The sequence below is a fragment of the Ictidomys tridecemlineatus genome, chromosome 9 (assembly GCF_052094955.1).
Source record: "Ictidomys tridecemlineatus isolate mIctTri1 chromosome 9, mIctTri1.hap1, whole genome shotgun sequence".
In the NCBI taxonomy this organism is placed as follows: domain Eukaryota; kingdom Metazoa; phylum Chordata; class Mammalia; order Rodentia; family Sciuridae; genus Ictidomys; species Ictidomys tridecemlineatus.
Window position 1 is genome coordinate 4458741 of NC_135485.1, and position 12352 is coordinate 4471092.

At 45.5% G+C, this 12352-nt stretch overlaps 1 protein-coding gene and 1 pseudogene across 1 annotated transcript in view; both read left to right on the forward strand.

Annotated features, from left to right (window-relative positions):
- Positions 1–1927: 1927 nt before the first annotated feature.
- The window catches only part of Jakmip1 (janus kinase and microtubule interacting protein 1), a 143408-nt gene continuing 132983 nt past the window's right edge, over positions 1928–12352 (forward strand). Inside the window, exon 1 of the mRNA XM_078021005.1 lies at positions 1928–2320. The gene's annotated coding sequence lies outside the window, so the exon portion shown is untranslated. The remainder of the gene's footprint in view (positions 2321–12352) is intronic.
- On the forward strand, positions 2336–9718 carry LOC144366598 (small ribosomal subunit protein eS6 pseudogene; annotated as a pseudogene).

The following is a 12352-nucleotide window of genomic DNA, read 5'->3' on the forward strand; positions in this document are numbered from 1 at the left end:
CACAGCTTTCCCTAGGGCCACCTAGGAAGAGGAAGTAGGCAAACAGCCAGGACCAAACCCAGAGCTCCAGGATGTCCTGGCCTGTCCCCTTTCTGTATCCGTGTGGCCAAGCTTGGTCTAGACCTCAGGGCCCATCACTCACCTGTGCTTTGAATCATAACTCATGCGTGTGGCTCAGAACTTCAGGTCCCCAGGGATGGCAGTGGAAAGGTAGAGCTGGCCCCACCCTGGCCCTGAAGCTCCCAGATCCCTTCCTGGAGGCGGCCTTGGCCAGGGGCTCTTCCTGGGAGTCCAGAACTAGTCTGCACTTCTGTCCCCTGGACAATGGCACACCACTGCCCTCAGGTGTGTCTTTTTCTGGGTCTAGAGCCCTTTCTGTGCCAGCACATCCCCAGCTGCCAGTATCCCAGTAAAGGCTGTACCATCTTCACCGTGTGCATAGGCCACAGTGTGTTAGCAGCCCCCGGGGTGGCCCCAGAGGTCGCTCCTGGTCTCACACAGGTGCACTTCATGTGTGTGCTGAGCTCTCTATGAATGAGCTTGCCAGGTCAAGCAGCTCCTATGTTTGTGGTCCAGAGGGACCTTTCTCCAGGGCTGGGCCCTGTCATTACCCCCAGCAGGCTAGGGCTCCCAGGCGAGGTACCACTGCTTCCCTCTGCTCACATCATCTTTAGCTCCCTCTGCCTGGGGCAGAAAGCCCAGGCACCCCAGCAGGACATTCAGGACTCTGGAGGACCAGGCCTCAATTCCCCAGCCTCACACTCATCCAGCCATATAATCAACTCTGAAAGGTAGGGATTGAAATGTGTGATCATCAGGCCCTTTATATATCTTCTCCCATTTAATCTCAACCTTGACTCTTATTACTATGAAAACATCCATTTTGCAGATGGAGAAACAAGTCCACAGAGTTCAATGATTTCCCAAGTGTCCACAGCAGGGGAGGGGCAGATAGGACCCTCTACATTGGCCTGCTCTCTTCATCTCACCAACAAGTAGAAATCCTCTCTGATCAAGCCCACTCCCAAACCCTCACCCCAATGAGACAACCCTCAGATCTCCCTATGTTGACCCTTTTCCTGGGGTCCAGGCAGGAGGATCCCACTGGTAGACTGCCCCTGGCTGGTTCACTCATACCCCAGATAGAAGAATGAGCTGCCCGGCCCCAGGCAGGGGCTACAGAAACAACACCATATCTCAGTTCCACCAGACGTAGGACTACGGTGATTTCTTTGACCAAAACTCTATTGTCAGTGCTCAGGAGTGCTTCATGACTTGGCCAAGATGGCCAATTCAGAGAGCAGCACCTGGAACCCAGGCCTCTAGACCACTGGACAGTACACTGGTCACACCTATGACTCAGATGGCTTTGGGGCCTGCTCTGCCAACCTGAGATGGGATTACTAAGGGGGAGTGGTGATGGGATTAAAAGGCCAGAAAATAACCAAGAACTGCTCTTACTCTACCTTCAAGGTCCACCTGGAACCTGAGAAAATTGTCTTTGAATTCAACTTTGGGCTGAAAGGCCACCAGCCCTCTGACAACAGGGGCACATGGTTAGATTTCCCCTTAAATATGCTGCAAGCGAAGAGATCAGGATTGGGTTTTTCTGCATAATGAGTTCTGGGCAGGAACCTGACCTTTCCAGCTCAGTTTCAACATCTGCATGGTTGGCGCCACGCATTGACCCCATCGATCGTGGTTTGAGTTTAATTTGTGCCCTTAAAGACCTCTAGGGCCAGGCTCAGGTCAATGAACTACTACTTCAGGTTCTCACTGGGCTTTGGGACAGTCCCCTCCGCCAGGTTCTTGTTGGTGTCACATGGGACAGGTGAGCGCAGTTGTGCTGAGGGCATGCCCAAAGCGCCTTATCAAGCGCTACTCTTAGAACGAGAGTGGCCTAGATTGCGCTTTGCCACCCACTCTGAGCAGCGGTGTCACCAGTGCGCAGCCTGGATATGCCGGCGGGTCCCCACCTGCCGCTGCGCGCCGCTCCTCATTAGCACTGGCTGCTGTGGGCGGCTCTGGGCCGCGGGCAGGAGGGGCGCTGCCCCAAGTCATGTACCAGGCACCTGCGCCACCGGCCAGGGCACAGGCCCGCGTCAGTGCCCGGGCCTAGAGCGATCCCAGGCATCCGCACCGGGCCGCGGGGCTGGGGGCCTCGGGGACACCTGAACCCTCTCGGGAACCACCTCGCAACGCTGGGGAGCCGGAAGCGAGCCACAGAGGAAATGGAGACGCAAGTCCAGCCACAGACCCGCGGCCTGGCCGCTGTCCCGCTGCACGTCGCCAGCCTGCCGGGGCTGCCACCCCACGCCTGGTGAGCGGGGCCCCCAAAGATCCCGGCTGCGGCCCGTGAGCTGCGGCTGGGGGTCGCGGGTTCCGGCCACGCGGGACCGGGTCGCGCGCAGGGCGGGGTGCGAGTAGCGCCCCGAATCCTTGGTTCCAGGCTTTGCAAACAGCCAGGGGCGGGGCCTGAAAGTCGGGCAGATTGCGGGCAGGGCCAGGCTGTGGGCAGGGCCTGGGATTGGAAGCTCCGCCCCCGCCGGCTGCTCACCTGGGCCATTCTAGCCCTAAAGTGCTGCTACAAAATGCTCCCAGACAGGTGGTGGCGAGGAGGATGCCGTCTAATCTAAATTCTTCACATGGGTCTGAATAGATTCAGATTCCCAAAAATACACCGTACATGATCGCTATGGCAAAATTAGAAAATCCAGCCAACCACCACCTTCATATTAAAAAACAAAGTTAAGAGGCTGGGCCTAGGGCTCAGTGGTAGAGGGCTTGCCTTGCATGTGTGAGGCACTGGGTTCAGTCCTCAGCACCACATAAAAATAAATAAAGCAAAGGTGAAACATAAAAATAAATAAAGCAAAGGTGAAAAGAAACAGAATTAATATACTTTAAATGGAAGTTTAAACATTTAGAAAAAAACCTCAAGCTCCACCTTGGCAGTGCTTCCCTGTTTGCACATTAACTCCCGTGGTAATTTTTGAGGTTGCCTATGTGACGCCTGGTTCCCTGGAGCCAGACGGTCTGGGTTCATCAACCTACCTCTCCTGAGTGGCCATGGGCTGGTTACTTTGAGTCTCTGGGTCTCACTTAACTCTGTTAAGTGGGGCTAGTAATCCGGCCCAGATAAGAGGATTCTGGGATTAATGAGTTTATATTCCTAAAGTACTTAGGAAGCATTCACCAATTACCTTAGCTGTTATTACTGAGATCTCCCTCCACAGTAATTACATTATAGCGTGATTCAGCCACATCATACTCCCCCAAAGCTCTCCACTTCAATCCCTTGTTTACTTTTGTTGTTGTTGTTGTTGTTGTTTTGTTTGGTGCTAGGGATTGAACTCAGGGGTGCTTAACCACTGAGCCACATCCCCAGCCCTTTTTATTTTGTTTAAAAAATTTTGAGAGCTGGCGTTGTGGCTCAGTGGTAGAGTGCTTGCCTGGCACCTGTGAGGGACTGGGTTCTCAGCACCATAGAAACATAAATAAAGCATACAATTTGATGTTTAAAAAATATTTTTTGAACAGGGTTTCACTGAGTTGCTTGGGGCCTCACTAAATTGCTGAGGCTGACTTTGAACTTATAATCCTCCCGCCTCAGCCTCCCAGGATTATAGGTATGTGCCACGGTGACCAGCCCTTCTTTACTTTTTAAACCAACCAACATCTTCAGCAAATGAGTTACTAAAGCTTTCTGTTCCTCAGTTTCCTTCTCAATAGAATAGAGTAGTATTTAAAGCTTCCCAGGGATGTTTGAGAGTCAAATGAGACGCTGCAAGGGGTGAATGAGTACAACAGGTCAATAAGATGGGTATCACCTGGTCAGTAAGAACCAAAACAATGGCTGTTATCACTGGGTGTTCAGGAGAGAGCCCAGAGGGCTAGTGCACCCAAGCCTTTCTTCAGGGAAGCAAAAGGCCCAGGAGAGGCCCTAACACTTACCACAAGAAGCTCCTTCTACCTGCGCATACATCTTCTCAATTCTGTACTGCTGAGTGTGGCAAAGACACACTGAGATCCACCTACTCACAATTATGAGCAATTAATAAATAAATCAGTAAATCCTTGAGAACAACTGAGAAAGATAAAAGAACCTTCAAGTTCCAAAATAAAAGAACCTTCAAGTGAGACTCGTGCTGTCCTGCATCAGCCCCACAGAACGCCACTGGGAGCGATCAGCATGGTAAGGACATGCAGATGGACAAATAGATGAGGACAGAAGATGGAGCCAGAGTTAAGCTGAAACGTGTTAGATTAATGTATGACAAACATAAACCTCTGCTCGATGAAAAAGAATGAATTAATAATACATACGGCTGGCTACGGGCTGGCCATCTGAAAGGGGAAAATGAACTCCACTGTATTCCAAAAATACAAGTAGACTCTCAAGACCTAAATGTAATAATAAGTATCTTGTAAGGACAAGGAAGCTTGGGGTCCCACAGTGTGGTCACGTGGATTTGCTCAACTGATGAAAACATGGAAACAGGGATTATTTACAACAATCTTAAAATGTATGGCTAAATTCACAGGAAAGTCCAAGGATCAAACCTCTTCCCCCAAAGAGGAAAACCCAGCACAAAGAGTGGCTATGAACATGGAAATACGACCTTGCTAATTAACCAGCTACAGGAACCTCAGATTGGAGGGACGAGTCCTGATGAGGACGAAGGACAGAATCTATTTATCTCTGCTGCTTCTGGTGAAAAAACGTAAAAAATAATGGACACAGTCTTTCTTGAGAATCAGAGCAGAGGATCCCTCCAATGTGTGTCTGAGATTCAAATTTATACTCCCTCAAGGTTTAGTCAGATCACTCATGGGCTGGGGTCGTGGCTCAGTGGTAGAGCGCTCGCCCAGCATGCATGAGGCGGAGTTCAGTCCTCAGCACCACATAAATGTAAAATAAAGATATTGTGTCCACCTAAAACTAAAAAATAAATATTAAGAAAATAAAGATCACTCATGACACTATTTAAATAGTTACTCAGTGGTAGAGCCCCCGGAGTCCTGAAAAACGATCGACAATGCTCTCTTCCTGATGGAAGACACTTTTCTACCCAGGCCTGCCACTTCGGGCCACATCTGAGCTCAGTATAAAAATTATTCAACACACAAAGAAATAACTCAATGTAAGTGAGAGTCAGCATAAATGCAAACAACAGGTTTAGATCCTCAAGCATTTCTGATAGTAGGCACATACTTCACAGAGAAAAAATAATCAAGTATAAACGCATTGGATTTTTTAAAAATTTAAATGGAATAAAGTTCAAAGACCAAACGTCAAATAAGATAACCAGAAAAATTTGAAAAAGAACCAAACATTGTGTAATAAGAATACAACACCTCTTTTTCGAGGCGCCTTGTGGGCGATCAGCTGCTCCAAGATGAAGCTGAACATCTCCTTCCCAGCCACTGGCTGTCAGAAACTCATTGAAGTGGATGATGAACGCAAACTTCGTACTTTTTATGAGAAGCGTATGGCCACAGAAGTTGCGGATGCTCTGGGTGAAGAATGGAAGGGTTATGTGGTCTGAATCAGTGGTGGGAACGACAAACAAGGTTTCCCCATGAAACAGGGTGTCTTGACCCATGGCCGTGTTCGCTTACTACTGAGTAAGGGGCACTCATGTTATAGACCCAGGCGAACTGGAGAGAGAAAGCGCAAATCTGTTCGAGGTTGCATTGTGGATGCCAATCTGAGCGTTCTTAACTTAGTTATTGTAAAAAAAGGAGAGAAGGATATTACTGGACTTACTGATACTACTGTACCTCGAAGACTGGGACCCAAAAGAGCTAGTAAAATCCGCAAACTTTTCAATCTCTCTAAGGAAGCTGATGTCCGCCAATATGTTGTCAGAAAACCCTTAGACAAGGAAGGTAAAAAACCCAGGACCAAAGCACCAAAGATTCAGCGTCTTGTTACTCCACGTGTCCTGCAACACAAGTGCCAGTGTATTGCTCTGAAGAAACAGCGTACTAAGAAGAATAAAGAAGAGGCTGCAGAATATGCCAAACTTTTGGCCAAGAGAATGAAAGAAGCCAAAGAAAAATGCCAGGAACAGATTGCCAAGAGATGTAGACTGTCTTCTCTGAGAGCTTCTACTTCTAAGTCTGAGTCCAGTCAAAAATAAGAATTTTTATCAGTAACAAATAAATAAGATCAGACCTTCAAAAAAAGAATACAACAAATAAAACAAAACCCTTAATTGATGGGTTACTTAGCAGATCATCTTGGCTGAAGAGACAATTAGTTAACTGGAGGACACAGACTGGAAGACATTACCCAGAATACAATTCAAAGTGGGAAAGAAATGAGAAATAGCAAAGAGGTTTGGATAGATATGAGAGTCTCACATTTTTCTAATTAGTTCCAGAAGGTTGAAACAGAGAAAACAGAGGAGAGGAAATATTTGATGAGATAGTGGCTGAGAATTGTGCATAATTGTTCAAAGATACCGAACTTCAGATCTAGGAAAAAATGTGTGCCAAACAGCATAAATAGAAATAATCTTCATATATGTCAGATGAAATAAGTAGGCATCAGAGGACTCAGAAACAGTAAAATAAAGAACACAAACATTGTACAAAAGAATAAAAGGACCCTATTTCACCAATTCTAAGATACACCTTTTCCTGCAGCTTAACACGTCTGAAGTTGGTGCAGCCTCACTGCAGAAGGAGTCTCACAGTCGAAACTGAGACAGCTCTTTTTTCTTGGTGGATGTAAACTAATGGTGGGACATCTATTCAGTGGTATCTCAGGATGAAACGGACTGGCCACAGACTTGTCAACAGCAATCACAGAAACCCAATGAGAGAAAACTAATCTGTTCAAGGTGTGAGAAAAAATAAAGTTAAGGGATTTTCTGTCCATGAGGAAAAACCAGATACACCATTTATAAAAACTGTTTTTAGATATTGGAAACAGAGCAGATCAGTGAAGCTGAAAGAAGAGGAGCCAATCAGGCAAAATCTCTGATGACCTGCTTCCTTGCTGGAGCCCCTTTCTTGACTGAAGCAGGAGGAGGAAGCAAAGCAGAGTGAGATGGTTTTACTGAGCTGAGAAGGGATGGAGGCCAAGGGAGGCCCCTGCAGCTGGGTTCGAGAAGCAGAGGACCAGAGGAGGGAGCTGGGCACAGAAAGCTCTAGGACTCTGCCCTGGGGTCCTCTTGAATCTCTGTGTGAATAAGCCAGGCACAGATTAGGTGGCACTTCTTGAGTCCAGGCAAAGAAAAACCCATATGGAAGCGAGAAATTGAGTAACTATTGGATCTCTGAAACATGGAGGAACACATGGGTTCCAGTCAGCTGCAGTGGAAAGACCTTGTTGAGAATCCACAGCTCTTAGCAGAAACTGCCCAGTGGCCACGCCTCAGGAGTAGGGCTGACCTAGCTCGAAGGTGAAAGCAGCCCTAGGACGCACACTAACAGAGACCAAAACTAAACTCCAAAAGCATCAAACCGCAAGGCATGGTGGCACACATCGGTAATCCTAGCAGCTGGGGAGGCTGAGGCAGGAGGATTGTGAGTTCAAAGCCAGTCTCAGCAATTTAGCAAGGCTCTATGCAACTTACCTAGACCCTGTCTCTAAAAAGAAATATAAAAAGAACTAGGGATGTGTGGCTTAGGGGTAAGCACCCTTGGGTTCAATCCCCGATTCAAAAAAAAAAAAAAAAAAAAGCATTAAACTGATGCGATTACATAATAATTAACTATCTAATAGAAGCCAAATATTTTTTAAAGGAAGAAAACAAAACTAAATAGTAACACAAAATTCACAATGTCCTGAGTCTACTAAAAGCTGGTTAGCTGAGGCTGTAGCTCAGTGGCAGAGCACTTGCCTAGCATGTGTGGGGCACTGGTTCAATACTCAGCACCGCATAAAAATAAATAAAATAAAGGCATGCTGTCCATACACAACTTTAGATCTATAAAAAAATTAAAAAAAACTGACTAGACAAATAAGGAAACATGAAAATGTCAACATGGCTAGGGAAAATAAGTTAATAGAAAGCTACTCAGATATTAGATGATGGAATTGGCATTCAAGGACTTAGAGAAGCTACGATTCATATAGTGAAGGCTCTAGAGAAAAATATGAAACTAATGGAAAGATAAAGTAGGATAAAACAAAGAACAACTGGAACTTCCAGAGCTGAAGCATGCGATCCAGGACATGAAAAATCCCTCAGACAGGCACACACAAGTTGAGAAGATGAAAAGTAAAGCAACGGAGAACCCGAAAATAGAGCATCAGTAACTCTACAAACTGAAACAGAGGGGAACAGACAAAGGAAGGGTAAGCCCCAGTGACTTGGGGACAGCACCAGAGATTACACGTAATTGGCCTTGGAGAGCGAGCCATAGCCAAAAAGAGTGTTTGAAGAAATCAAGGTCAATGTGTTTGAATACAAAGATCCAAACAGCTTAAGAAACATCAGGCAGTGCCCTCCAGTACTACGCACCTGTGCCCACCACCACGTGTGCTTCGCCAGTGCCCACTTCATAGTTGGAAATCATAAAGAAGATGATAATCTTAAAAGTAGCCAGACAAGATGTTACATAAGACATCAGCAGGTCTCATAGCTAAGTGTGGTGCTGGCATCCAGCTTGACAAATAGATCAGTGGAACAGGGAAAGAGTCCAGAAATAGATTCAAGTACATGCGGTCAATTGATTTTTTTTTTTTTTTTTTTGTACCAGGGATTGAACTTAGGGTAACTCGACCACTGAGCCACATCCTCAGCCCTATTTTGTACTTTATTTGGAGACAGGGCCTTACTGAATCGCTTTTGCTGAGGCTGGCTGTGAACTCTCAATCCTCCCGCCTCAGCCTCCCGAGCTGCTGGGATTACAGGCCTGCGCCACTGTGCCCAGCAATATTTTTTTCTGATATTTTTTAGTTGTTGATAGACCTTTATTTTATTCATTTATTTATATGTGGCGCTGAGGATGGAAGCCAGTGCCTCACAGATGTCAGGCAAGCACTCTACCACTGAGCCACAATCCCAGCCTGTGCCTGGTGATTCTTGACAGAGATGCAACGATAATCCAGTAGAGAAAAGACAGACTTTTCAACAAGTGATATTGGAGCAATTGGATAGCCAAACATGAATTTCAGTCCATACCTTTAACCATATATGAAAATTACCACAAAATGGAAGATAAACCTTATTATAAAACATAAAACTGCCAAACTATCAGGAAAAAAGAAGAAAATTGTTTGGCTTGGGGTTAGGGTAAGATATTTTATAAATGAAACCCAAAGTATGAGATGTGGTTAAACAATGAAAAGGCCAACAAGAGAAGGGGAGAAATTACATCACACACACACACACACACACACACACACACACACACGCACGCACACACATGCACACATATGTACATAGGTATAGATGCAGTATAAATACATACATAAATTCAAAATATTTACAACTCAATAAGAAAAAACCAACAATCCCCTTTAAGAAATGGTCCAAAATTTAAAGAGACACTTCACTAAGAAGACATAAAAGTAATAAATAAGTACATTAAAAGATGAGCTCATCATTCATATTGAAAATCAAGATACAAATTAAAAATCTGATGACATACACGAGATTGTCACAGAGTCAGCAGCTGACCGTGCCAGGTGAGGAGGTGGGAACTGCAGCCCTTACACAGGGCTGAGAGCCGTGACCCCATCTTTTCACTGTTCCATCTTTCTAGACTGAAAGGCCGGCCCCACCACCACTCCCTGCCCAGCTTCCCCGGCCCCGGGAGCCATTGTTCTCTCCTGATGAAGCCAAGTCCTCTAGGGACCTCGAGTAAGTGGAACCATGAATCACTGTCTTCAGGATTGGCTCATCTCACCTGTGTATGGTGCCCATGCCCCGGCACTTGTTAAAATGTCCTTCCTTTTTAGGGGTGACGAATACCTCTTTGAATGTATCTACCACGTGTTTATTTCTTCATATGTACACGTGCTGGTACGTATGGTTGCTTCCATTTTTAGACTGCTGTGACTAGGCCGCTATGAACCCGGGTGGGCACAGATGGGCACATACCAGCTCAAATCCCTACTGTTATTTCTTTAGGTATACCCAGAAGTGAAATTGCTGGATCATATGTTAATTCTATGTTTATTTTTTTTTAAGGAACTTCCATACTGTTTTCCAAAGTGCTACACCATCATCCAACCCCACCAACAGGCACAAACGTTCCAATTTCTCCAGATCTTTGCCAACATTTGTAACTTTCTTTCTTTCTTTTTTTCCCCTTCCTACTGGGAATTAAACCCAGGAAGTGCTTAACCACTGAATCACATCACCAGTCCTTTTTTATTTTTTATTTCGATACAGTCTCACTAAGTTGCTTAAGGTCTTGCTAAGTTGCTGAAGCTGGTATATTTTCCATTTTGGAAAACAACAACAAAACAAAACAAAAAAAACATTAGCCATCATCTTATTCTGTTTGGCTGCTATAACAAAAATGTCGTAGCCTGAGTAATTTATAAACAATAAAGACCTATTGCCCACAGATCTGGAGGTGCTGGCAGATTTGGTGTCTAGCGAAGGCCCATCTCTGCTTCATACATGGTGCTTTCTTGCTATGTACTTGTATGGCAAGGGCAACCAAACACCTAGGGCTTTATTTATAAGGTCACTAATACCATTTATAAGGGCTCATCCCATATGACCAAATCACCTCCCAAAAGATCACTTAATACTGTCATGCTGGGGCAGTAGGTCTTAACATATAAATTTTAGGGACACAAACATGCAAACCTTAGCAGCCATCTGAATGGGTGTGACGTGTCTACATACTGTCAGACCCTCTACACACCTCTTTTATTGATATAACAAAGAGTTTTCAAAATTTGATAATGACAGGAAAGATTTGAATAATGCAACTAATGGTCTTGATTTAACAAACACACAGAATCCTCTATCTCTCATCTAGATTACATTGATAATTTTAAGAAAGATACCATTTACCACATCAAAATAAATTCACTGAAAAACAAATCTTTTGATAGAAATGCACAACCTTTACACAGAAAACTTGAATTGCAGACTGAAAGGCATTTAAAAGACCTGAATAAATAGAGGGGTTCACAACCGGGGAGACTCGATCTTACAAGATGACAGTTCTTTCCGGATTCTATGATAGAGTCAATGCAACTTCTATCACAGTCCCAACAGGGTTCTTTGCAAAAGTTACTAAGTGAATTCCAAAATTTGTATGGATGAGAAACGGGCTAAGAATAGCTTCAGTGCTCTGAAGAGGAAGAGCAGGCTGGGGAGCTTGATGGGTATTAAGACTCGTGCAGAAGCTGAAGGAAGTAAGACAGTGTGATATTAGTGCAGCGACAGACAGACAGACCAGTGGAGTGAGAGAAGCAGAACAGAAACTCGATACATGTCACAGGTTAGACTGCAGCTCCCGGGGAGAAAGATGGGGTTTTAAATAAATGATGCTGGGACCACTGGGTATTCCCTGAGGGAAGAAAGGAAATAGGATCAGTGGTCCCAGCCACCCCGTTCCAGGGACATTAATTCTTAAAAGAGCAAAATCAAACTGGAAACACTCTGAAGAGGATATGGGAGCATATTTTTATTGCCTTAAGACAAACAAGACATGAAAGGCACAAATCATAATGGAAAACACAGAAAAATAAACTATATTAAAAGTCATATTTCTGTTCACCCGAGGGAAACCAAAATAATGTCAAATGACAAGAGCTTCGCTGAAAAAGAAGACACAAGCAAAGCAGACACCCAACAAAGCATTAATGTCCAGAGGGGTAAAGAATTCCTGAAATCGGTAAGAAACACCGCCCAACAGGCCAGGTGCAGGGAGAGCTGTACTTGTAGAAATGGAAATGTGAAGACCCCCCCACACCCACACCCACACCCACACCCACACCCACACCCACACCCACACATGACTGTTCAGCCCCGTGGGGCCGCAGAGAAATTCACCACTGAATTGTTCGGAGATAACCGTTTTCCCCTCACCATATTAGCAAAAATGTGATTTTGCCAACACCGCGCGCTGGCCAAGACGCGGAGCTACTGGGTTTCTTATAGACAGTGGGTGGTAGCTACTCAGCTCCCAATTCTACAAGACGTACCACAGACTGAGTGTCTTGAGCAACAGAATCTAATTCCCCATAGTTCTGGAGGGTGGAAGTCGGCATGGTGGGGCTGGCCAGCGCTCTTCCTGGCCGTCTCCCAGGGCGGGAGATCATCCCCTGCACCCCTTCTGGTAAGGGCCCGGATTCCATCTGTGAAGGCTCCACTCTTGTGACTTACCAAGGACCTCATCTCAAATACCATCACCCTCGGCATAT